At 36.3% G+C, this 25,201-nt stretch overlaps 1 protein-coding gene and 1 non-coding gene across 2 annotated transcripts in view; one reads left to right on the top strand and one right to left on the bottom strand.

The window, feature by feature from the left end:
• KHDRBS2 (KH RNA binding domain containing, signal transduction associated 2) overlaps window positions 1-25,201 on the bottom strand; it is a 528,464-nt gene that overhangs the window by 240,934 nt on the left and 262,329 nt on the right. The gene's annotated exons all lie outside the window — the stretch shown is intronic.
• Window positions 17,472-17,579, top strand: LOC114007937 (U6 spliceosomal RNA). Its single transcript, XR_003549505.1, has one exon. It is a non-coding gene; the product is annotated as a U6 spliceosomal RNA (small nuclear RNA).

Raw genomic sequence — 25,201 nt, 5'->3', positions numbered from 1 at the left:
AGATCTGGGCTGAGGGAGTAAATTTGACTGTCAATTGCACATATTTGTCATAACTTAAATATGGAGACTGCATGAGAAAACATAATGAACAATGAAAGAAATTTTCTCATTGCAATTTTAATGTAAATTTATGTCACTTGAGCTAATCAGAGGATTAATCAATTGCAATATTTGGATCATTAAATGTTAAATGACCAGGTCTTTTAATAAACTCGGGTTTTCCTAATTAGATAACTGAAATAAATGTACCACTTCATTGATAGCAAAAAAGACATCTAAATGTTTCAAATAAAAATGGCAGAAAACAATTTAAGTGTCCAAATGAATAGTTGAAACTAAATATCTCTACATTGAGTCCATACCATGAATAATTTTATAACATAAACAATTTTTTCTAAGTCTCAAAGTCTGTGATTTCATATTATGGTGTTTATTTCTAATTCTTTATTAAACAATGATCTAAATTTGAATTAATCTTTTATAATTACTACATGAATCTAGCTGAAGCTGAGACATCCTGTTGAGTATTTAATTATGCATGCATTGTGATGCTTCAATTATATAAAATCTTGTAGATTTGAGTAAACACAGTATTGCAAATTTACCTTATAAACTTTACCTAATCAGAAATATACACATGCGGGACCAGTAGTTGGTGTAATGACTATGTGGCTGCACTCCCACATAGTCAACCACGGTTCAAGTCCCAGACCTGGAGCTTAAACACACGCCAGAGGTGTGTGCGTGCATGCCCCAGATCCCGAAAGGAGAATGAGGAGAAGGGATTGCAGTGTGATCATCCCCCCAGGGGGTGATTTCTCGCTTTCTGTCTCTCTGTCTTTGTCTTTGCCTAGGTGCATGCAACCTATAGCAAAATCCTTTCCCCCTCCCCATCCCAAAAAAAGAATTAAAAAAAAAGAAATATACACCTGTTAGTTCCCTTGAGCATTACTGAGTTTTAAGATTTTGGAAACATACATTATACATACTAATAAATAATGTAGTATTATAGTACTTATTTTATGTTTGATTTAATAAATAGTATTAATTAAAAAATATAATTTTATAAGTAGTAATGATGACTATTTATACTTGTATAACTTTTTTTTTTTAGAGAGGCTTTTGGCTATAGGGCACGTGTGCCTGCCAGAAAAACGAGACATAGAGACAGAAAGAGAGAAATCACCCCTTGGTGGGATGGCCATGCCACAATCCCTTCTCCTCTATTCTCCTCTCGGGATCTTGGGCATGTACACACACATGCCCAGCGTGAGTTTAAGTCAGCGGGTCCCGGGCTCGAACCATCATCGACTACATGGGAGTCCAGTGACATAGCCATTATGCTAACTGCTGGTCCCTATATTTGTATATTTTTTTTTAAGTTTTTTTGCCTTAGGACATGTGAACTCACCAGAGAGAAAGAGAGACAGAGACAGTGAGAGGGAAAGTGAGAAATCACCCTTCAGGGATGTGGCCATGACCCAATCCCTTCTCTTCCATTCTCCTCCTGGGATCTTGGGTACACACACACACATGTACCTAGTATGAGTTTCAAGATTCCAGGTCTGGGACTCGAACTACAATCGGTCATGTGGGAGTCCAGAGGTGTAATTGCTAGGACATCTGCTAGCCTCTATCTGTATAATACTTAAAACAATACCAACACTAAAACATTGTTTTATTATTGTAATATTATGTCCCTTGAAAGATAAAGAGATATAGACAATTAAGTAGGTGAAAAATTTGTTTTAGAAAATGCTGATTGGCTTGATCTGCAAGTTTGGCTTTAAACAGAAAGGATTCAAATTAAGTAATCATGAACCTTTAGATGAATCCATCAAGGCTTAAATAACACATGCACATCACAGACATTTTTAGAATTAACCAGAATTTAAATTTTATTTTTCTTGTAATATCCAAAACTTTTGTTTTTGCTGCCAAAATCAGTTTTAAAATTTGCTATTTGAAATAATAACAAAGAAATTCACAATTTTTTTTTATGTTTCTTTTGCCCAGGGTGAGGCAAGTTCAAGTTCATCCCATGAAACAATTTTCATAAAATTTGTGAATATTCCTTTTTGCCTCTCTGACAAGGCCCTCCCACTGTGCTGGCATATGGTGTAAACAGTATACACAAGAGCTCAGTGTAGACAGATGTTTAGATATTCCTAGAAAGGACTTATGCTCATAATCCGCATATTTAATGTATATGCATAATTTCCCAGTTACATACACTCATGTCCATCTGTTTCAATGGCATTTTGCCCAAATACAAATTGGGAAGATTATTTCATTTGCATATAGAGGCCAGGTAATGACAGGTGTAGATAGTCTACCTGGGGGAACAGTGAGAGACCATTTTCCTGCCAAACTCACTCCTCTGGGACTCCAGTGGGCACTGGTGATGCACGTTTAAAACTGTGAGTATAACTACTGGTAACATGTGAACATATACTCGGCTCTAGCAATGCCAAGACTGTCAAACGACATCAGGGGAAAATGAAATGTAGTCTATAACCCTTCTGGGCCTTGGCAAAGAGAATTGGGATTTCCTCAGCCCCTACAAGTGCTTAGTTTAGGATACTTTAAACAGACTAATAAACAAAAAAGTAGAGGAAATGTGGGACCTGTGCCAGTATTCAACCTGTAACTGAGTTGGAATGGAAAGGAAACTGTTTCAGAAAACAGCGAGTGCTGTGGTGGGTATTATTTAGTAACACAGCTTAAGCTATTAGATGAGGTCTCTTAGCTAATATGGGGTGAGTTTTAATCAGTCTCGGCTTGGGACTGGAGAAATTCACTAACAAAATGCAGTCAAAGAAGAGTCAATTACGATTTATTAATAGTCAGGGGCCGGCAGGTGGCATGGTGGTTAAAAACACTAGACTCCCACCTGACCAACCATGGTTCAAGTCCCAGACTTGAAGGCTTGCTTTCTCACTTCCCCTCTCTCTCTCTTGCTCTGTCCCTCTCTGGTCAAATTAAAATAAATAAATAAATGAATAAATAAATAAAGTTAAACAAAATAATTATTTTCTAGAATTATTTTTAATTTTATTTATTCATTCATTTATTATTTTTTAAATTTGACCAGAGAGAGAGAGTGAGAGAGAGACAGAAAGTAAGAAAGCAAGCCGCCAGGTCCGGGAGTTGAACAGTAGTCAGCCATGGGGGAATGTTCAGTGCCTTAACCACCACACTACCTGTTGGTCCCAAATAAAATAATTCTTTAAGATAAGATTTATTAATAATCTACAAGGTACATGACTCTACATAAGGTTTATATAGTCTTTGTAAAACTTATTCACCAAAGGAAATTGAATATCTCAAAGTCAAAATGTTGTGGACTTTGTATCTTAAACTGTTAGCGATGGTAATTTCTCATACTAAAGAATATTCTTTCCGAGACCAGCAGTTGGCTTAATGGCTATGTCACTGAACTCCCATGTAGTTGACCACAGTTTGAGTCCCGTACCTGGTGGCTTAAACTCACGTCAGACGTGTGTGTGTGTGTGTGTGCCCAAGATCCAGAGAGGAGAATGGGAGAATGGAGGAGAAGGGATTGCAGCATGGCCAACCCCCCTGGGGGGTGATTTCTTGCTTTCTGTCTCTCTGTCTCTGTCTTTCTCGTGAGTGTACACATCCTATAGCAAAAACCTTTCGAAAAAAAAAAAATAAGAGAGAATATTCTTTTTTTTTCCCCATTAAGGTCAATTTTCCCACTATACAAAAGATGTCTAAGAAAAACATAATATAGATTTTGTGCACATATTTTATAGGATTATTAGACAAGCTTATTTTCTATCTTGTTTTATTTTACTTTATTAAACACCGATCACTGATATACACAGAAAAGAACCAAAACCTTTAGAAAGAGCCCCTCATGTATTTTGTGTTATACTTTATCCATCATAACCTACTGAGTTGTCAGGAAAGTCGTGACAAAATTTTGCATAGAAAAACATTCCATGACTTTCTTACATCCTAATAGAAAATCAGCCACTACCTCATGGTAGATTTGAGGTAGTAGATGAGTATTTAGATAATACTAAGTGATATAACTGAGCTGTTATTTTAAAACTAAGTTCTATTATCTTTATAGAGTTGAAATGACTATATTCTTCAGCAAATTCTCTTGGAAAATCATTGTACACAGGACATAGGAACTTTTTCTGTATTTTAAGTCAAAATAGGCATTAATTTAGCTTTGATATATGAAATCTTAATTTACATATTCCTAAATGAACTCTTGGTTGGCAAAAAATCAATAATTTTTTTAAATTTCATTTTCTTTTATACATTCAATCACATTATTATTTGGCTTACAAAATGGATATTTCAACAGGTGAACATTTCTTCCTAGTACAGTTGATAAAACTACAAAATATCTTCAACAGATAATATTACATTTCTTTGTGCCATTAATGATTTGCCTCCCTATTTTTCTTCGAAATGTCCTTCCTCAGACCCTCCTCTTCACACACACTATATCTGTATTTACATCGATATACTGTGTTTCTATATTAGCTTCAGTCATAGAGTATATGCTGAAGAGTATTCCATTGAGTATATGTGCCACAGTTTTTCTATCCATTTTCCCCCAATATCTTTCCCTTTTTACTTATTTAGTTTTTTTTTTTTTGAGAGGTTTCCGCTATAGGGCACGTGTGCTCGCCAGACAGACAGAGAGACATAGAGACAGAAAGCGAGAAATCATCCCCTAGGGGGGATGGTCATGCCGCAATCCCTTCTCCTCCATTCTCCTCTCAGGATCTTGGGCACGCATGCACACATGCCTGGCCTGAGTTTAAGCCACCCGGTCCGGGATGTGAACCGTGGTCAACTATGTGGGAGTCCAGCGACATAGCCATTATGCTAACTGCTAGTTCCCAAGTTTTACTGTCATATAATAATTGTACATATTTATGGTATATAATACAATGGGATTTTTCAGTATAAGAGTATAAATATAATCAAATCAGCATAATTAACATAATCAGCTCTCAACTATTTGTCAATACTTTGTGTTAGGAACATTCAAAATTCTCTTTCTTTTAGCTCGTCGAAGATATATACAGTAAGTTTTTAACTATAGTTATCTACTATACTTTATAACACTAGAACTTGTTCCTCTTATCTATCTGCAATTTTCTTGACTGATAGCTACATTGTTTATTCCCCTCTACTCCCACCCCATCCTTCCTAGACTCTAAGAGTCACTCTAATACCATTTATTTTAAAAATTCATCCTGCAAATTCTGATCAGGAGATGGTAACCATTTACCTGTTCCATAAAAACTTGGCTCTCGGTGTCAGCAGATGGTACAATGATTATGGTGCTGGACTCCCATTTGGTCAACCACAGATCAAGTTGTGGACCTGGTGGCTTGAAAATCATGCCGTGTGTGTGTGTGTGTGTGTGTGTGTGTGTGTGTGTGCTTATGCCTGAAATCCCAGGAGGAAAATGGAGGAGAAAGAATTGTGGTATGGTCATCATCCCAAAAAAAGACTAGGTTTTAGGAATCATCATTATTTCTGTGTCCTAAGATTAATGTTATACTTTGATTCTTTTTCACCCTAATGAGGAAAATGATAGGATCCCAAAAGGTAGAATTGAATTAAAGTAACTTCAGTTTTCCTTTATTTCCACTGAAATGTGGCATCGCATAACATGTGGATATTACCTATAATTCTCGTCCTTTTCTTGAAGGTGTAATTCTCATGTTGTTTAAAAGATCAAGAGTATTAGGATAGGCTCAGACTGCTCAGCCCTGGGGACAGAGAACGTGGTTTCCCTGAACCTGTGTGCACTTCACTAGCCATGCATTTCAAAGGGAAATGAGCATTTGGTGCTATTTTACTGCTTTTCTTAATTGAAAAAAAGTTAAATATACTAACATTATGTATCATAAGTAAAACAAATATGCTTGCATATATAAAATTGCTGAGACCATATTAAACAAGATAGCCCTCATTAATCTTACATTCTAATGTGAGGACAGAGAGCACACACACACACACACATGGAAGATAGGTTCATACAGTAATAATGCTGTATGAACACAGTAGGGATGGTACTATTGTCTAGTGGTTAAGGGAGCTGGATCTCGCAGAGGTGATTGTGGTTCCAATCCTAGTCTCAGTGTCCCAAATCCTAACAAGATGGAAAAACAGAGGAGAAAGGGTTGAGTGTGATTGTGTCCCACTGCAGTACCAGTGAGGGTGGGAGGAGTCTTTCTTCTTTTCTCTTTCTCTGGAGAGTACATGTACCTTATGGCAATTTCAAAGAAGGGAGAAGAAAAAGAAACATGGCGATAGGACTGAGACACTGGAGAAGCTAATGTGAATGGGAAGTCAGTTCTGGCTTCCCCAAGGGGGTAATACAGGAACTCAGACCCAACTGAAATGAGTCTGTCATGTGAGGATCTGGATTACTAGGTAGATGGGATACAAAAGATTTGGAGGGTTTTAATTAATTCCACAGAAACCGATTACTGTTGAAGACTATTACAGTAGTCCACGTGAGAGAATGCAGTTTGGAACAAGGACAGAAATCAAGTTTAGCTCTTAACTAGTTTTGTCCCTTTGAACTCACTTCTGGCCTCACTTCCATATGGAAATGAGAAAAGTAGGAAGGTGGGCATAATGATTCAATTAAGTATTCCCAAAATGTTTTCCTAAGACCTTCTCGTGAAGAATGTTTCTGTGGCTATCAAGAGGAAAGCAGTCTACTAATTTTTCCCCCTACTCTAGAATCAGAATAGAAATGTATCCACAAATCTGTCTATATAATAACTTCTTTGTAAAACATGTATTGAAATATCCATTTGTTTTCTAACCCATCTGATTTGATGTATTTGTTACAAAACCAATGAAGGATACAAAAGGTAAACAAATTTTAAAAATTCTATCAACAAACCATCTGAAGAAGAAAGAGAATGTTTTAAAGAGTTTTACCCTTGGGACCAGCAGTTGGCCTCATGGCTATGTCGCTGGACTTCCATGTAGTTGACTACAGTGCAAGTCCTGGACCTGGTGGCTTAAACTCATGCCGGGTGCGTGTGCGTGCATGCCCAAGATCCCGAGAGGAGAATGGAGGAGAAGGGAGTGAGGCGTGGCCATCCCCCCTGGGGGGAGATTTCTCGCTTTTACCCTTTAGTTTGCTGTGCCAGGTTTAAAGCTGGTAGAGAATATGAATTAGGAATTTAATCTTAGGACTCCAGTGGCAGTAAAGGGCTTTTGTGATTATTAAATAACTCAACCTTACTCAAGCATTTAACACACCACCAAAACCATTAATTGGCTGTCTTCTGAACTATCACGGATATTGTTTCCAAAGCATCAGTAAATAAAGGGCAATCTGTGATCTCTTTCCTCCCTCACTATCCAGACAATCTAAAGATTCGAAATACACACTCAGATTTTTATTTTAAAATAGACCAAAACATTCTTTCAGGATTTTGATATCTATAGGTTGCTAAAACATACTTCATTGTAAACTTAATTCTTATGTTTACAGATCAGCTATTTTGATGCTTGGGATTCATTTGGTTCTTCACATAGACCTGTTCTGAAAGTCTAAAAAATGTGTTTGTAAAATATTACTAGTTAATGGACTATATATATATTTTTTTTTTTGAGAGGTTTTTTGCTATAGGGCTCATGTACTCGCCAGCCAGATAGAGAGAGACAGACAGAAAGCGAGAAATCAAACCCCCAGGGGGTATGGCCACACTGCAATCCCTTCTCCTCCATTCTCCTCTTGGGATCTTGGGCACCTACGCACATGCACCCAGTGTGAGTTTAAGCCACTGGGTCCGGGACTTGAACCACGGTCGACTACGTGGGAGTCCAGCCACATTGCCATTACGCTAACTGCTGGTCCTAACAGACTATATTTTTTAAATGATTAGCTTCTTAAGATTATTTGCAATACACTAGAGTTTTAGGACCTACTCAAACTATTTAGATATCTTAAATTCTATTTTTTCCTATTTAGAATATTTATATATACAAATTAATATTGAAGAATTGTCAAGTCCTACCTAAGCACTACAAAGAAAATTTTATGTTTATCATCATTATCAATGTAAGTACTGACTGGACAGTTAAAACAGTATGAAAATATAATGCAGTATATATTAAAAATTAGAATTTCAAGAGAATACAAAGACAAACTATAGATATATTTTTAAAAATTGTAAAAGATACATATGATAAAATATTGTCATTCTAAATACATAAAGAGCTGATAACTCAACAATGAGAACAACTTGATTAAAACCTGGGTCAACCTGGGGTCATACCCTTGGTCTGGTAGTTAAAGGAGCCAGTTTCCACATTGTATCCATCATGTGGTTCAAACCTTGAACCCAGAAGCTTAAAAAACATGCCAAGCATGTGTGCATGGGTACCCCCAAACCAGACAGAATGGAGAAATGAAAAAATTGTAGACCACATCTCATTGGAGGTGCTTTCTCCCTTTCCTTTTTTTATTTTATTTTTTTTCAGGCAAGCATACATTTCCTCTGGCATATTTTTGTTTTGTTTTGTTTTTTAATGTGCAGAATTTCCTCCGGCATTTTTTTGTTTTGTTTTGTTTTTTAATGTGCAGATCTGAAAAGACATTTCACCAGAGAAGATACACAGATGACAAGTAAAAAATGAAAAGTATGGTCAATGTCACATACCATTATATAATTACAAATCGATACAACAAGATCACATTATGTTTCTGTGATAATTTGGAAAATCCAAAACACTAACAATACCAAAAGCTGAGGAAGGTGTGGAGCAATAAGAAATCTCACTCACTCCTGGTGGAAATTCAAAATGGTACAGTTACTTTGGAAAACAATGTGAAAGTTTCTTATAGAATTCAACATAATCCTACCATATGATCCAATAATCACCTTTCTTCGTATTTAGCCAAATGAGCTGAAAACATGAATGAAAATATGTCCACATCATAACTTGCACATAGATATTTATAAAGAGCTTTATTCATAACTGCCATACCTTGGAAGCACCAAGGTGTCCTTCAGTAGGAGAATGGATAAATTGTGGTTCATCTAGACAAAGAAATACCATTCTGTGCTAAAAAGAGATGAGCTATCACACCATGGAAAGATGTGAAATGTCTTAAGTCTGTATTAATAAGAAAAGAAGACAATCGGAAAGGACTATAAACTGTGATTTCAACTATGCTGACATTTTGAAAAAGACAAAAGACAATTATGGATCAGTGGTTCCAGGGGTTATTATGGAGGGAGGGATGCAAAGGTGGAGCACAGAAGAGTTTTTGTGAGGTCAGACACTACTATCATGGCGCATACAGGCCGTTTTACATTTGTAAAACCCACAGAATGTACATCAAGAATGAACCCTAGTGTAAACTATGAACTTCAGGTCTTAATGAAATGTCAATGCACTTCATTGACTGTAACAAAGGCGCCATCTTGGTGTAGGGTAGCGAAAGCGGGGGAGAGAGTACCTGTGTGGGGGAAGGAAGCATGTGAGAAATCTCTTCATCTTTTCAAAAATTTGTGATCCTTAAACAACTCTTAAGACTTAGTTTAAATTCAATCAGGAAATCATGTTGCTAGCAGGATGTTATGAAATAAAGACTATGTCATCAAGTTGAAACAAGCTTAAAAAAGTCATAGTGATAAATACTTCTTCATTCATTATCAGAGAAAGGAAGCTACTGAAACCTGCTCCATATGCACAGCCAGTCTCCGAGGAACCCTAACTACATCATGAACAGACTGAATTCATCTTTATGGCACCAAGGTGAATGATGGAGGGTTGGAAGATTATTACCCCCATTTATGGACTCAGAGGTTAAATGATGAATGTGAGGTGAATGAAAAGCAGGGATTTTGTGGTAGAAACCATTTTACATGCCGTACATTTCTCATCTTTATTCCAGTTAAGTTATTCATTTTTTATTTTCCTCTTGTTCTGACACTATCAGCCTAGACCTATTCAGAAATGTGGATTAGAAGAACACAGATACCTGAACCAGAGCTCCACTCACTCATTCTGCACACATTATTAGGGGCTGGGATATGGGCTGAATTGTGTCCCTCTCCCCGGTTTATATGTTAAAGCCCCAATTCACCTCATGGCAGTATTTAGAGATGGGGGTCTTTGGGAGTTAATTAGATTTAGACTTGGTGAGGAGGGGGGAACTTTCATGAAAGGACTAGTGTCCTTATAAGGAGAAATACCAGAGAGCACAAGTTCCCTTGTTCTCTTTTTTTCCATCTTATCTAAGAAAAAAGATAAAGTGGCCACTATAAGCTAAGAATAGAGCTTAACTACAATAGCACACTGATTTTCAACTTCCAGTCTCCAAACTTTGAAGAAATACATTTCTGTTGTTTAAGACACCCAATTTATACAACCGTTATGACAGCTAGAGTTGTTGTAGGCTGCATGGTGCTTTCCTTGTGAATAATACATTCTTTCTGAGCATATAACAGGAGATCAAAGAATATTATATTACCCTTGTTGCTAAATTTGTATTATTATTGCCACTGTTGATGTTAGTATACATGTATGTTTGACATGTATGTAGAATGTGTGCATTTTAGCTATTTGACTAATGAATTGAGACTAAGTAAGTGAATGATTTAGATAAATGAGATTGTCTACTTTCTTTTCCTTTTATTTTGAGAGTTTTTTTTTTTTTTCCTATAGGGTGCATGCACTCACCAGAGAGACAAAGAGATAGGAAGCAAGAAATCATCCCCTAATGGGGATGTCATGTCACAATTCCTTCTCTTCCATTCTCCTCTCAGGATTTTTGGCACACATACACATGCACACAGCTTGAGTTTTTAGCCGCTGGGTCCAGGGCTGGAAAGGCAGTTGATTACATGGGAGTCCCACAATTGTAACCATAACACCATTTGCTGGCTCCTAGATAGGCTACTTTCAAGGAGATAAGAATTCTGAGCTCTTATTTGGATTCTATATGGCATTACAAAAATCACCTTTCTTCTCTCTACTGCCTATTTTTTAAATTTCTAAATGGAATTAAATAAAATCTGACTAAACTTCTGGAGATTGGAAGGCAATTCACATTATACAGTGAACCTCTAAGCAATCACATACTATTCCCACTCATGTGTATTTGCATGAATGTGTCTCTGTGTAGTACACATTTATGGAGACGTGACTATATGAATTAGAAAGCAAATGAAATGAAAACTGATGGCAAGGAAGAGATCAATGGAAAAGTTAAATATATAGCAGACTAGAATTTATATAAAATATGTTATTGAGTAAAAGTTTTTTTAAAAAAACATTTTAAGGAGTCAGAAAGGGCTTAACAAGAACAACAGAAGTGTGACTAAGGGCATGAGAGAAATGGGATTGAGTAACTCATATTATAACAAAGTGGGTAATAAATGATGGTACAGTCATTGGTTGGCATGCTAGAAATCGACTGTACAGAGCTTGATGAGCTCTAAATTCTCAGTGTGATTAGATGAAACTGTAATGTCAAGATAATTTGTGTAAACCAGCTGGCTCATAAGCCTATTTTTCTTTCAGCACTGAGGCAGTGTCTCTTTTTCTGCATACCGTCTATTTGTAGAAACATGATTACAACATCAACTTTCCCTTAGTGTCTTTCTTCTAAAGGTATCTTACAGTTTCATTTCTTTACTTCAGTTATTTCTGGTTATATTCACCACAACAGAAAATCTAAAGAAAAGACAGTCCACCAAACTTTCACACCTTGCAAATTTTGAAAACTCTTGGCATACTTAAGCAATAATAAGAGAAGACCTGCCCTCTCTTTGTGAGGAGATGAGAGATCGCTTTTCTTTATTGGCTTCCTTTAACGATGAATGTTTCAGAGGCACATGAGGATGAAATATCACTTCAATACTTTTTCTCTTTTATAATTCTAAGAGTGTGAGAAAATCTATTTTTATGTATTTTGAGTTGGAACAAAAATCAATTTCTACTTAAAAAAAACGACCCCAAGAGCTTAAAGTAGATAATACATATGATTGTAGCATTACTGTATAATGTTAACATTTAGGTTGTTCAATTTCATAATAAAATTATTTTTAGATACCATGACAATTTTCAGAAGAGTTAAGATTTAAAATTGTGAGTTAAAATGATCTATAGGAGTGCTATCATGTGGCAATTATGGATATAACCACGTGACCCTTCAGCCTGACTTGACACTAAGATAACTTACTCTAAAATACTAAGCCTTCTGGGACCTATATTTTTATATCTATAAAATGTGACTAAAAATAGTAATAAAAAATAGCACAGTGTGGGCTTTCCAGGTAGCATAGTGGTTAAGGCAGTTGTATCCCACATAGCTGACTGCATGCTTCGAGTCCCAGACCAAGCTGATTGAGGAACAGCTGAGAGCGTGTGCATGTGTGACCAAAAAATTCCAAGAAGAAAATGAAGAAGAGATTTCAGTGTGGTCATCCCCCTGGGGGATGCTTTCTCACATTCTCTCTCTCTCTCTCTCTCTCTCTCTGTCTCTCTTTCCATCCAGTGTATGTGCCCTATAGTACATGCTAAAGTATGGTTATTGAGAGGAATAAATAGACATACATAAATTGCTTAAGATGGCATTGAGCACATAGTGAGAATCTATAAACTCAGCTATTATTTTCCCCAGGGAGATTACAGAATCCCTTCTTCTAATATGTCACCTTTTTGAAATGATGAGAGAAGTCTGTTACATTCACCTTTTTCTATTTTTTTTGGATTGTTTTAAAAAGGAAATTTAAACAAAGTTATATATATGTGAATACGTTTCATCCAGTATTTTCCAAAAGTAGTAGAAAATCTTTGAACTATGGTAAATTATGAAAAATTTGTTTTGACTATCTTTGGAAGGTGAAAGTCTAGGGTGAGACCATGTTGCAGGCAAACCTTGATTTGATGAATTCAAAAGACTCATACCTATGAATCAGTTTAGGGTTGTTTCTTTGTATAGTATATATTTTTATATATTTATTTATTTTTGGAGAGGGTTTTGCTATAGGGCACGTGAGCTTGCCAGAAAGACAGAGAGACACAGAGAGATAGTAAGCGAGGAATTACCCCTCTGGGAGGATGGCCACACCGCAATCCCTTATCCTCCAGTCTCCTCTTAGGATCCTGGGCACGCACACACACATACCTGGCATGAGTTCAAGCCACCAGGTCCGGGACTCAAATCACGGTCGACTACCTGGGAGTCCAGCAACATAGCCATTACACTAACTGCTGGTCCCACTTTGTATAGTATATTTAACCAACAGTCAAGTCAGAAAATATTTTTGACTGAGTAGCTGGAAGGGATCTAATCTTGCAGTGAAAGCATATTCATACTTAGTAATCATAATATTACTGGTATAAGACGAAGTTCTAAGGAAGTCCAATAAAACAGAAGACTGACCCAAAAGAAAACTATAGAGGTAAAAAAAGAGCAAAACATTAAAACAACAAATATTCAAGACAAAAATTTTAAATTTGATTAATTTAGAACAAGAAAAACATAAAAAAAAAATCAGTTCATTAGTTAAAACGGTCTCATTTTAAATTACATAATGATATCCTTGGGCAATGAGTAGCAGGAGTCAAAGTACAGGGTACATTAAAGCATTTTAAAATGTTCCTGTCATTTCTAGTGCCTTGTTTTCAGAATAAATGCTAAATGGTAACAATCTCCTATATCATTCATCTACTGAGTAATTTCTCTTGCAATTAGATAAACAGTAGATTCTGTTAACTCCCAAGTTTCATTACATACACAAGTAAAGCAGCTCTCTTTATTGATTTTCTTTCAATATGTGGGTGAATATTTAAGCAAATTATATTGGACTGTGGTTGGCAATATTCCTGGAATATTAAATTGTTTATAACATTTAAAAAAACCTCATTGTGAAAGTAATACCTGCTCAGTATAGCAAGTAATGTGAGACAGAGATAAATTTATTAAAAAATGTATTACTTTTTCATGGAACATTTCCAACATGCCCTGCAGATGGGGAAAAAATATTAGGATGGTGTTTATCATTTTGCTTTTTCATTGTTCTTTTCTATTTCTATTTTTTTAAACAAGATGATTTGATTATATTATTAATGGAATTTGGCAAGTTTCTCTTTTAATTGAACAATATATCATGATTATTGCTTCAGGCCCATGAAAATGAACATACTCTTTTCAGTAACTAATTTGTTTCCCATAGCATACCAATAATACATTCATGCATTTGAGTATTTACTTATGGATATTTGAGAATTTTCTCTGCTTTGCCATTTCACTGCCATGATTATCACTTTATAGCATGGTTCCTTTTAATTTTGAGGTTAGATTCTCTGAAAGCAAATTACTGTAGCACATGATATATTATTTTCTTAAATTTTAATATCTAGTGCCAGATTTTCCAAAATGACTGTATTATTCTCACTACTATTTACAGGGTATTGTTTACTTCAGGACAATTTTGCTAACAATGGCAAGTCATTTTTTAAATTGGACATTCATATACATAATTAAATTTCTTACTAAGTATCTTTTTGTATTTATTGGCCATTGATATTTCTTCCTGTCTGAATTAATTATGTATAGTGGGTTACTTGTAATTTTTTTTTTGAAAGGTTTTTCACTATAGGGTGCGTGTGCTCACCAGATAGACAGAGAGAGAGACATAGAGACAGAAAGCAAGAAATCACCCCCCAGGGGGGATGGTCACGCTGCAATCCCTTCTCCACCATTCTCCTCTCGGGATCTTGGGCACACATGCACACGCGCCCGGCGTGAGTTTTAAGCTACCGGGTCCGGGACGCGAACCGCGGTCGACTACATGGGAGTCCAGCAACATAGCGATTATGCTAACTGCTGGTTCCCAGGTTACTTGTAATTTTTAAAAAAATCTTGTGGAAGAGATTTCTGATTCCAATCAAGATGGAATAGATATACTCTGCCTCATGAAACCAAATTAAATTGAACAAAGTATATTATTTTTTTTTAAATATGGTGCTTCATGTAGCTTACAATAGTGATTCCTGAGATATGGGAAACAAATGAGGCTAGCCCTATAGCTTACTGTCTCTAAGCCATGGCACACAGAGGGATAACTGGCCCAGTTAGCTCCTTGAGTGATAAAGACATTGCAGGGAGATCAAGGTATCGAGAGTTCTCAGTAAAGTGTAAAAGGGCTAGCAGGTGGCACAGTGGTTAAGGAACTAGACTCCCACATGGTGGACCGCAGTTTGGGACCTGGACCTGTTGGCTTGAAAATCATACCGCATGAATGTGCATGCATGTCCAAAATCCAGAGAAGAAAATTGCTGGGGTCCAAAAATGGAGGACAAGGGATTGTAGCATGGCCATCTCTATTGGGGGTGGGGTGGGGGAGTTATTTCTCACTTTCATTATCATTGTCTCGCTCTCTCTTCAGAAAGCACATACACCTTATGTCAAAACCTTAAAAATAAAGTAAAATAAAAATAAAGTGTAACAGAGAGCTGAAAAATAGAAAACTGAAAATCTGAAGAATGTGCCTCCTGAATACTCAACAATCTTCTTTAGTGCCTGTGTTAGATGAAACTATCTAAGGCAAGATAAAGAATGAACAGAATAGACCCAAACAGAAGACTTTACTTTGTTCATATAGGCCTAAGAGTAGAAGAAGACCAACTAGAATAGAAAACTTTGTGATTCATGGGAACATCAAGAAAGGATATTCCCAAGAATTATGCTCCCACGAGTTGATGTTCCAATTTATGGGACCAGCAGAAAGGTCTTGCATCAGTTATAGGAAATAATAACTCTATATTAAACAGTGTGTTGGTCTTGCCTAACAAATAAAGGCAAGACCCAATAGGATCAAACAGTTTAGAAGTAACATAATAGTATTCTATAAAAATATTCAAGACTATTACGGGCAAAAAAGTGTCCAGCACTTAATAAGGAAAGATTCACAGTATGTGGCAATCCATTCAAAATTATCAGGTGTAAAAAAGCAGTAAAATATAATTCATAATGAGGAGAAAATTCAACAAATTAAAATTGACCCAGAAAAGAAACAAATGTTAAAATTAAGTATTAAAGATATTTGAACTATTATAAACTATATTCCTTATAAGGAAACAGCTAAGTAGACATGGAAATAAAAGACCTAAATTAATTTTTTAGAGGTAAAAGCTATAATGTGTGAGATAAAAGATGTACTATATGGGATTATAACCAATTAAACACCTAAGAAGACAAAAATACTGAACTTGAAGAGACAGTAAAATAAACTACACAAAATGAACACCAGAGATAAATATGAGTAAGAAAAAACAAATGAAAAGAAAAAGAGAAGATATGAATTACTAAAATCAGAAATATTAAAAGTAATGCCATTACAGATTCTTCTATTCTACTAAATGCTTAGTGAGTGTTATGATCAACTTTATTCCAATAAAATTGAAATTTTAAATGAGGTGAAAACATTCTTTGTAGGACAAAGAAAACTTCCAGAGTTCATTTAAGTAACTACAGAAAACAGATAACTCAGGTAAGACTTTGTCTATTAAAGATACTGAATTAGTAGAGAAATTTTCCCACAAAGAAAAAAAATAATAACTTGGGTGAACCAGGTGGCATGGTGATTAAGGCAGCTGGATCCCACATGACTGACTACATAGTTTGAATCCTATACCAAGTGGCTTGAAAAACATGCCAGGCATATGTGTGTAGGCGCGCATACGTGCCTAGAATCCTGAGAAGAGACTGAGAAGGGATTATATAGTGTGGTTATCCCCCCAGGGGATGCTTTATCTCTCTCTCTCTCTCTCTCCCTCCACCCCTCCCTGTTGAGTATACACACCCTATATCACATAAAAAGAGAAGAGCTAGCTTAGATGTCTAAATTGATGAAATTACAGAAGAAATATTACTTACTCTTTACAAAACTTAGAGAAAATAGAAGATGAGATAATTCTCCATTTAATCTATTGGACTTTATTCTAGAATATATGGTTACTCTGATGTTTTTAAATTAATAAATATAATTTATAATAATGACAAAATAAAAAATGGAGAACCATATAACAATATCAAAAGTATTTAACAAAAATTAACATCCATCCCTGAACAACAAAATACTCAGCAAAATAGAAATGAGAGAATTTGCTCAATATAATAAAAAAAATTCTATTGAAAATATACAACTACCAGGCTAGTGTGAAAGACCTATCCTTCTACATAAGATCAGGGAGAAGGTAAGTTTGCTCTCACCTCTTACACTCAACATTATGCTGGAGATTCTGGCTATTGAATAGGAGAAAGTGAAAAGGTAAAAGGCAACTACATTGGAAAGAATGTAATTAACCTCTTTATTTGCAGATGACATGTTTATTTGTTATGAATCAAATGCAATCTACTAAAAAGTTAATAGATGACATTAAGAAATGAGTTCAGCAATGACATAAGAATAAAATATGTAGTGCTCGCCTTGGCAGCACATATACTAAAATGGAATGATATAGATACAAGATTAGCATGGCCCCTGCACAAGGATGACTCGTAAGTTCATGAAGCTTCCACATTTGTTTCATATTCTGTGTTCTTAAAGCAATAAAAATTCTGATGTTTTATAAAAATAAAAAAAACGTATAGACTATAAACTGTACTCTAATGTACTACTAATAAACAATTAGAAAATAAATTACAAAAACATATCCTGTACAATGATAAAAAGATAATCGGTGGCCCCATACCCACTGGTTAGGGAAAGCTGTATTCCATATGACCACCTGTGGTTTTAATCTTGGTCCAAGTGGCTTCAAAAACATACCAGGTACACGTGTATGCATGCCCCTAATCCCAATAGGACAGAGAAATGCAGAAGGGATCATTGCATGAGCATACCATATCAAAGGGTGCTTTCTTCCTCTCCCTCTCTTTCTCTTCCTTTCTCTCCCTTTCTGATCCCCTAACCCCGCTGGCAAATGAAAAGCAAACAAACAAATACAAGAAAAAACAAACCAAACTCTCTCAAAAATATAAAGTAGAGGTAATCTGGTAAATGGCACAAAAGACATGTACACCAAAAGTTACAAAACTGTGCTTAGAGAAATTAAATAATACATAAATCCAAGGAGACATACACCATATTCAAAGGTTACAAGACTCCATAATGTGAAGTTGCCAAATAACCTGAAATTGATTTAGCAATTTACTTTTTTTTAAAAAAGAATTATTTTATTTAACCTTATTCATCATTAATTTTTAAACTGGATTAGAGAGAGACACCGAGAGAAAGGGAAAGTGAGAAAGCAAGCCATCAGGTCAGGGATCCACAGTTTGCCATGTGAGAATCCAGTGCCTTAATTACCACACCACATGCTGGCCCCGCCTTGTGTGCACTTTTAAAAGGATTGGTGGGGGCCAGCTATTGCATGGTGGTTGGGTGGCTGGATCCCACATGGTCAATCATGCAGTTCATCCCAGACCCAGTGTCTTAAGAAGCACTCCAGGCACATATGTATGCATGCCCAAAATCCCAAAAGGGGAGATGAAGGAGAAGGGATTTCACTATGACCATCCCCCATTGGGCGGAGGTGCTTTCTAACTTACCCTCTCTTCTCTCTCCAGCAAGTGCATACACCCTCTAACAAAATTAAAAATTTTTCTTTTTTAAAAAAGCACTAGGACTTCTCTGCCAAGAACAAGCTGCAGGCAGGAGTTAAGGCCCGTGGTGCAATCAGACAGAGCAGTCATCAGGCAATGGCGATAACGTGTTTATTGTGGTCTGTCAGCATGATAGCCTGACAAATCAGACCCTTGGAAATAAAGCCAAACAAAGAGGAGAATCTGTTTCTATGTAGCCAATAACCACTCAGTTTTCTGTTTTGTTTTGTTTTCTGTTTAGAATTAGCCTACTCTTCTCAGCTTGTATTGGTAACTGGATAGAGTGATTAGAGTGATTAGACATTAATAGGTGAATTAATGAAAACCAAGGGCAGGGCAAGCTGTGGCATAGTGGTTAAGGGGTTGGATAGCACCTGCCTGTTTGTGTGGTTCAAGTCCCAGACCTGGTGACTTGGGAAACACACGTATCCATGTATGTGCATACATGCCCAAAATTTCAAAGGCAGGGAGAAATGAAGAAGTGACTGTGCCTGACCATGACTCAAAGTTGGTGCTTTCTCACTCCTGTCTTTTCTCTGTTGAGTACACACGACCTTGGCAAATTAACAAACTAGAAACCTAAGGGCAGAATATGGAATTGGGTCTAAAACTTAACCCATGTTAAGCCATTTAATTCCTTCATTTTAATGAGCATCATTTTATATAACATGGAGCTTGAAACAATATGCAGTCTTAAGCTGAAGTGGTTGGCGGGGATACTTGCAAAATTAGCTTGCTAGAAGTGATCACTAAGATTTCCAACAAAAGGTGAAACAGCTGAATGGATGCTTTGTTTAATAGTCATATACTATGTGCAGTAAACACAAAATGGTTTCAATCACTAGTAGTGACTATATTATTCAACTTACATCGGTGTATGTACAATCCACTTTTTGAAAAGGAAAAACAAAATTCAGAATTATCACCAAAGAGCTGTTAAGAAATAATCATTGACTATTTGTAAAAATCTACTAAATACATGCTCTGTGGTAGTAATGAGAGGATCTCTCCTTTACAAATATAAATAAGACATTTTATCAAGACAGCCATAGCTGTGTGGGGTAATGAAACTTGTAGTAAAGATAAATGCATTGAGGGACCAGTAGTTAGCATAATGGCTATGTCACTGAACAGCCATGCAGTAGACCATGGTTCGAGACCCAGACCTGGTGGTTTAAACTCACGCCAGGCGTGTGTGCATGTGTGCCCACAAGATCCTGAGAAGAGAAGGGAGGAGAAGGGATTGTGGCATGGCCATCCCCTCTGGGGGATGATTTCTTGCTCTCTATCTCCCTGTCTTTCTGGCAAGCGCACACACCCTATAGCAAAACCTCTCAAAAAAAAAAAAAAAAGATAAATGCATTGGTATTATGTGTAACATGTATTGAGTACTTACTAAGTGCTTTTTATCTACAATCTCCACATACCTATAATGCAAGTAGTAACATTAACATTTTATTTTATTTATTTTAGAGAGATTTTTACTATATGGCATGTGGATGCACTGTAGATATAGAGAGACACAGAAAGGGAAAGCTAAAAATCACTCCCCAAGGAGGATGGCCATGCTACGATTGTTCTCATTCACTCTCCTCTGGGGATATTGGGTGCACATGCACCCAGCATGAGTTTCAAACCACTGGATCTGGCACTTGAACCACGGCCCATGAGGGAGTCCAGCGCCACAACCACTATGCCACCTGCTGGCCCTGTAACATCAACATTTTTAAGAATGAGAAAACTGAGAGAGGATGAAAGCCATGACTATAATTGCACAGAGTATAATAATTAACAAGTCAATTATTTACATAAGAAATAATTATTTAAAAAGTGTTTTAGTATTATATAAAATGACTGATGCTTTATGGAGGAAGGTCCAAAGGCCTATAGGAACTATAGCAAAGGAAAGACATAACATGCAAGTAGAATTGTGGGTGACAGAAGAGTCAAAAGTGTGATGGGAGGAGCCATATTTGCAAAGGGACAACATTTAAAAAAAAATGGTATTGTGTAAGAAACGTTAATCATGGCTGGATAGGGAGTGGGTGAGTTTAGAGTATGGGGAAAAGATTGGTAAGGTAGTTTGGAACAAAGTAAAAATACCATCCTTGGGAACTTCAAATTTATCTAACCAACTAGTGGGTTATAAGGCTTCTTACAAAATAATAATAATAATTAGTAAAATATCATCTGCTTTATAAGATTGTTGTGAGGATAAAAAAATAAATGCAATAAATGCAGATCACTAGGTTGGCACATAAGTTTATATGCTTTTAAAAATAATTATGGAATAACTATTATATGTTAAATATTGGGACTACTGTTATGAACAAGTCACCATTTTTATTCTCAAGAAGCATAAAATCTAAATAATAAATTGTTCTACAGTTACATCAATGTTAATCATCTAATTAGAGAAATGTAGATACACTTTTAAAAAGAGGGGTAGACTATGGTGCAGCAGTAAAACACAATGCTCTACAAGACTGAGAAGGTTCTATGTTTGTGTCTGAAGACCTCCCTGTACATGCCAAGAATGTGCATGCCCATGGCTCAGGGCTGACTGAAGCCAGGGATGGCAGTGGCTTCAAGACCCTCCTGGGACTGTTCTTTCCTTCTTGCTCATGGAAGAAACAGATGAATACACTTAAAAGATTTTTTTGAGAAGTACTCTCGGGAACCAGCAGTTAGCGTAATGGCTGTCGCTGGACTCCCACGTAGTCGACCGCGGTTCGTGTCCCGGACCCGGTGGTTTAAAACTCACGCCGGGCGCGTATGCGTGCGTGCCCAAGATCCCGAGAGGAGAATGGAGGAGAAGGGATTGCGGCGTGACCATCCCCCCTGGGGGGTGATTTCTCGCTTTCTGTCTCTATGTCTCTCTCTGTCTGTCTGGCAAGCGCACACGCCCTACAGTGAAAATCTCTCAAAAAAAAAAAAAAATGGTGCTAGTGAGAAGTACTCTCAACTATATTGATAACTTTAAAAGAGAGGTACTCTGGGGCCGGCAGGTAGTGTGGTGGTTAAGGGCACTGGATGCCTATATGGCCGACTGCAGTTTGAGCCCTGGACCTGGCAGCTTGTTTTCTCTCTCTCTTTCTCTTCCCTCTCCGTTCAAAGATAGATAGATAGACAGATAGGTAAAGTTAAATAAAATTATTCCTTTAAAAAATAAATAAATGAAAGAGTGGTTTTTTTTTGTTTGTTTGTTTGTTTGTTGTTTTTTTGTATTTAAGAGTGGTGCCTTTTAATAGTGATGCTTGTTAACCAGAGCAAATGAATACAAATCATCTGTTTCCACTAAGTCTCCATGCCATTTGTCTTAGGGCTATTCATCATTTTTCAAAAAAAGATATGTATACATATATAAGCGTATTTATGAATAATATTCTCCAATCTCAAAAGTAAAATTTCTTTAAGTATCTGAGTTAAATGATTGATTGCCCAAGATTCTCAATCTGCCCCCTGAACACACTTACAATTTGATGGCCTCAGGGTTTCCTGTGACCACATCCATAATCCATCACTTTGAAACACAAGTTGATTCAATTCACAATAGATGGATGAAAAGTATATTGTATGTAATGTATAGTGCCATATCATGTATATCTATTATATAGAAATGAGAAAATGAAAGTATTAGATAGATATTTCAAAAACTTTATGGTTAAGGGGGCTGGCAGGTGACATAGTAGTTAAAGTGCTGGACTGCCACATGGCCAACTGTGGTTTGAGTCCTGGATCTGGTGGCTTGAAAATCAGATCGGGCGTGTGTACACGCATGCCCAAAATCCAGGAGGAGAATGGAGAAGGGACTGTGATGTGGCCATCCCTACTAAGGGATCATTTCTCACTTTCTCTCTCTCTGTCTCTCCTACAAGCACTTATGCCCAAAAAAATCAAACAAAGAAAAAAAGCCAAAAATCCCAAAACTTTATAGTTAAGTTTTTCAATCAATTATAAAATTATAGCAAGTTATCTTTTTCTGTCTACAAATAATTTAAGCTATGGGAGCAGGGAAGTATTGGAGTTTGTATTGCAGATGCAGATTGACATGGTAACCTTTTTCATTGAGCTATGCCCAATCTTGGATACTGTCTATAGCCCAAGTGTCTTTCTAGTGTCAGATGAAATATCATCCAGGTTCTACTCTGCTTGCATTGGTGAGCAAATCACGTTCTTGTGTTTACCTCCTTATATAAAATGCTAAGAACGATCACAGGACAAATGGAAGTTTTATGTAGAAAAGAATGTGATTGTTATCAACTCATATTATGATTGCCTATTTAAATTCAGTGTATAATACAGCAATTCTTTCTGGTTTTTGTACTGAAATCTATAGTTTCTTAGTAATTGTAGCTCCTGGAACTTATTTAGCACAAAATGCTAAGCAAAGTTGAAGGAATTCAAGAGGAAGTCATTGCTTCTTGTTTTTACTTATTTACAACTCTCTAATCCTCAGAGGAGAAAAACACTATTTTCATGATAAAATTACAGTTATAGGTTAGTAAAGAGGAAATACAAGCCTGTTATTTGGACAACTCTCATTCTGTTAAGGCATGAATAGTTTAGGTTCTAAATTATTCATATTTTTATTCAAAATGATCAAATATCTCATATTTGTTCTCTTTATTTAATCCGACTCTACTTGCAAAATATTTTCCATCATATTTTAAAATGACATAAACAAAGCAACTACTCATTTTAGGAAAGAAGTACTACAACATATGGCATGGGTGTTTTTTTTTTTTGGAGAGAGTTTTTTTTTTAATATAGGGTATGTGAGCTCACTGAAGAGACAGAGAGAGAGAGAGAGACAGAAAGCAAGAAATCACTCCCCAGGGGGGATGAGCATTCTCCTTCATCCTCCTTTTGGGATTTTGAGCATGCGCATACACCTGGCATGAGTTTTAAGCCTCCAAGTTTAGTACTGGAACTGTGGTCAAGTAGGTGAGAGTCCGGTGACATAACCATTACGCCATCTGCTGGTCCCCATGGCACGGATTTATAAAAAGGCCACATGTAGGCCATTACATTTTAGCAGTATACAGAGAAAAATTATTGTTACAGGGCATATATGTTTTCTTAAGTTTTTATAATACTTGGCATTTTTATCCATTTATTTAAAAAGCAAAGATAATTTCTGATTTATACCATACTTACGGCTGAAACGTAGATTTCATGAAGCTCTGGAAAGATTATAAAACTGAGATTGTGGGGCTATAAAACTTATTTTCTTTCTGATTCTCATTTCCATTGTTAATATTTTTTAAGACTATTCATAACTCTTGGTAGTGAATTGTTAAAGCAAATAGTACTACTCATCACAAATTATCATATTTCAACAATTATGTAAAAATGCAAGTTTGATATAAGCAAATTTTCTTAAAGATGGCTGACAAAGAATTCAAATTAGGTAAGAAAGTTCAATATGAATCTATGAGAAAGTTGAATGTGTTACAGTTTTGTTTCTGTAAAATAATCAACATCATCAGAAAATGGGGAGAAATGCTGATGTGGGAAGTTGTAAAGCAAATAGTCATAAGGGATGAGAAATTAGAACTCAGGGGTTTATCATTTTATTAGAAAATGTATTCTAGCCATGTATTTGAGTGTGAAACAACTTTACCATCTGCCATCAAATTATACCTTAGCGAACAGTATTGTTTCATTGTATGTAATTATAATAATTCTGCTTAAGTACTTAATCCAAAAGTAGTGCCCAACATTTTTTCCCCTTTTTTATTTATGGAAGGCATTTATTTTCAAAATATTCTGTATTAATAATATTCTGGCAATCACTGCAAATAAAATTTCACATGGTGATACAAATTCTAAGTGCCAGTAACACTTACTGTTCATTGGATATCTTACACATCATTTTGCAATATCCATTTATGTTTTCTTAATTCTTTTTTTTCTTAAGTTTTTGCCATAGGACACTTGCCAGAAAGAGATGAAGACAGAAAGAGAAAGGAAGAAGTGAGAAATCACTCTCCAGGAGGGATAGCCACATCTCATTCTCTTCTCCATTTTTTTTCTGGGGATTATGGGCACACATATATATGCACTCAGAATTATTTTCTTTTTCTTTTTTTTTTCTTTTCTTTTTTTGTTTTTTTTTGGTTTTTTAGAGAGGTTTTTGCTATAGGGCATGCACTCGCCAGAAGACAGAGAGAGAGAGACAGAGAGACAGAAAGTGAGAAATCATCCCCAGGGGTGATGGCCATGCCTCAATCCCTTTTCCTCCATTCTCCTCTCGGGATCTTATGTACACACGCACATGCACTGGAATTTGTTTAAGCCACGAGGTCCAGGACTCAAACCACGGTTGACTACATGGGAGTCCAGCGACACAGCTATTGTGCCAACTGCTGGTTCCTCCTCAGAATTATTTTCAAGCTGCCAGGTCTAGGGCTAGAACCATTGTTGGCCAAGTGGAAGTCTAGTGCCTTAACAACCACACCACCTTCTGGCCCCATTTAAAAAATTATTTTATTTTCCAGAAGCCACGTGCACTCAACAGAAAGAGAGAGAGAGGGAAAG

Source organism: Tupaia chinensis, unplaced genomic scaffold, assembly GCF_000334495.1.
Source record: "Tupaia chinensis unplaced genomic scaffold, TupChi_1.0 Scaffold000256_1, whole genome shotgun sequence".
Classification (NCBI taxonomy): Eukaryota; Metazoa; Chordata; class Mammalia; order Scandentia; family Tupaiidae; genus Tupaia; species Tupaia belangeri.
This window is presented reverse-complemented; position numbering and strand designations above follow the sequence as displayed.